The sequence below is a fragment of the Oryzias latipes genome, chromosome 15 (genome assembly GCF_053564925.1).
Source record: "Oryzias latipes strain Hd-rR chromosome 15, Olatipes_Hd-rR_3.1".
In the NCBI taxonomy this organism is placed as follows: domain Eukaryota; kingdom Metazoa; phylum Chordata; class Actinopteri; order Beloniformes; family Adrianichthyidae; genus Oryzias; species Oryzias latipes.
The window spans coordinates 30,176,856-30,179,643 of NC_136251.1; the positions used below are offsets into that span (position 1 = coordinate 30,176,856).

A 2,788-nucleotide genomic window follows, 5' to 3' on the forward strand; every position below is an offset into this window, starting at 1 on the left:
CCTTGTGCGTTTTTGGATTTTATTTAATAAAACTCTTATTTTCTGATTCATTGAAAGTTGATCGATCTATCTATCTATCTATCTATCTATCTATCTATCTATCCTTATTAAGCAAAAGAACCGGGGCTTGTTGACCTTCTAAAGACTGTTAGGATCATGTATTGTTGCTTAGTTGATGATAGTCTTTGCTAAAGTTAAGGAAGTTGTAATAAGTTAAAAAAAATATTTGTGATTCATGATCAAGGCTATAAAATTACACACAAGTTCCATTAGAATTTGGTCAAATTTGGTTTGTTTCAAGTGGCTTTGATTAATTTTCTTCTGGAGTAGTTTGCTGAAAAACAATTTTTAATGACACTGGTAATGATCTATTATGGTGGTTTATTATTATTTTGGCTTTTTCTTAAATATTTAGTGTTTGCATGTATGTTTGCTAAAGTAGACATGTCGTTCATTTTCTTTGTACATACAGTCTTAAATCAGATTTTAAATGATAAATGGTGGTGATGCAGAAAATACCAATAAGGACACAAATTTAAAAAGGTTGAAATTTTACATTTACATTTTTTTCCCCATTTCTTAGACCAAAAGAAAATGATTTACCAAAAATAAATGGTTTTTCAAGAAAAAGAAAAAAAGCTAAATCAGATTTTAAATGGTCTTAAAATGTCTTAACTGTGACTTCTGTGAACCTGAGGGGATCACGACCCTGTGGGCCCCCCCACCAGCAGGACAGCTCAAAAGGGGGGGTGCTTTGTGGTTTGGGTGCAGGTCAAGGCGCGTGCATCTCATCGACTGTATCACCTGGAAAACCAAAAAAAAAAAAAAAAAACGGTTTACTCCTGGCTCTGATCAATAATTGAAGTAGTCTTTTTTTCTTGCGATATGGACATCATTTAGTAAAACAGTGAGTCTTTGTTTCTTTGTTTCTATGGCAACCGTCCTCACCAATCAGCAGTGAGCTAGTTGAGAAGCCACACCCCTATCTCTTATAATTTTTATGCAGTGTGTCAGCTAGCTCCGCCTACTTTTATTGAGCTATCTGATTGGTCCGTTTATAACTTGGAATATATCCATAGACCTGCATGTTACCTGACGGAGCATCTCTGACGTCATAGACTGTTGTTTTAAAAATAAATTTATATTTTCAGATCTGACTTTGGCCAATATTTCCTTTCGTTTTGCCTGCATACAAAAACATCCACGCAAAACACGCGGAACAGACTGGTCGTTCAAACGTTTTTTATATTGAATCGCACACTTCAGCAGGAGTCAGCCCCAGATTTCCCAATTAAATGTTTCTCCTCCTTAATAATAAGTCAACTCACCACAGCAGGACAGCAACAACCAGACAAAAAGTGCAATTAAAATCACAAGACAATAAGCAAAAATCATGTAAATAAACATGCACAAGTTTGTTAATTAAAATAAAATGTTCCTGTTGCACGGAAGTGTAACCCTCTCTTCGCTCCTACTGCTCCACAGGCGGTGCGGTCCACTGTGGTAGAGGGGAATTTTTCTTTTGCTCAGGTTGGGTGAAGGCTTGGGTCAAATTTTACCTATCAAGGTTAATACTATCCACCCCAAGAATTTCACACGACACGTACAGAAAATGATAACAAATGTATTAATAACAGAATTATACTCAACAGTTTCAAAATAAAAATTGTTCCAAATAAATAAATAAAAACCACTGAGATCTCAGGGAAAATTGCAGTTTGGAGCTCCAAAAAAAAAAGAGAAAAAAACCCCACAAAAATACCCTCAATTGAGTGCACTCAACAGTCCTACCGCCCTCTAATGTCCAGGAATGCAGTTCACGGAGTCGGTTTGGGTGTAAGGGGATGATGGGATGGGACCAACGGTCTCTTCACTCAAGGAGGGAAATTATCCAAGATGGAGGCGTAGAAGGACCGGGAACAGAAGACGGCAGACGAAAGAAAAACTCCTCTGGAATGTCACATAAAAAAAAACCAGCCTGCACAACGTGCAGAAATATTATTCATTTAACTCTCATTCACTAGAAATTTAATTAAAACAGTTCAAAAAGTTTTTTCCTTTTTCCTATTCACAGCATATCAACAACATACAATGTTTTTCCACATTTATTAACTGCATAACCAGGTTATAATAACCAATGTGACTGAATATAAAACTGAAAAAATTCTTATAAAAAGTAATCAAAGTTATCCCGACTGGTTTTAATGTAATCCTGTGCACGCGGCAACTCGGTTTAGCATGCTAACACAGCGGTTTGAATAGCTGCAATAACTCACCAGGATATCCGTTGTACAAGTAAAAAAAAATCTTCAGTGCAGTTTCAACAAGCACAGCTCCAGCTTAAATCAAAAAGCTTTCTGGGTTTTATTTTCTTTAAACTCCAATATCAATATGGCTATTCGCTCCCACGTTCTGTTTGCGTCTCTGTGACTGCACACGGTGTTCCAAAAAAATCAATCCCACACAGATCTAAGTAAGAGTGAGATGATCACTCTGAGCTAAAAATAAAATCTGTACGCAAAACAATGCACTTTTAACAAAGATGGTAGACAGTTAAGATGACCACTCTTAATTAACATTTGTTAACATTAACTTTGTTAGAAAAAAAAACATTTTTTCTTCTTATAAACAAAAACCAACAACAGCAGGCTACCTCCAAGTGCTATAAGAAGAGTGGGGTCACACCACCTGGGTTACACTCTCCCCCTCTAAACTGCATGAGTCCCTGCATGCCAGCCACCTGTACATGGGCTGCCAGATAGTGGAGCGACCACATTTTCGAGACTTG

General features: G+C 36.8%; 1 long non-coding RNA gene across 1 annotated transcript in view; it reads right to left on the reverse strand.

The window, feature by feature from the left end:
- Window positions 1-805, reverse strand: part of LOC111948822 (uncharacterized) — a 34,509-nt gene extending 33,704 nt beyond the window's left edge. The window contains exon 1 of the long non-coding RNA XR_013647703.1: window positions 677-805. This is a non-coding gene — a long non-coding RNA (uncharacterized LOC111948822). The remainder of the gene's footprint in view (window positions 1-676) is intronic.
- Window positions 806-2,788: the final 1,983 nt, after the last annotated feature.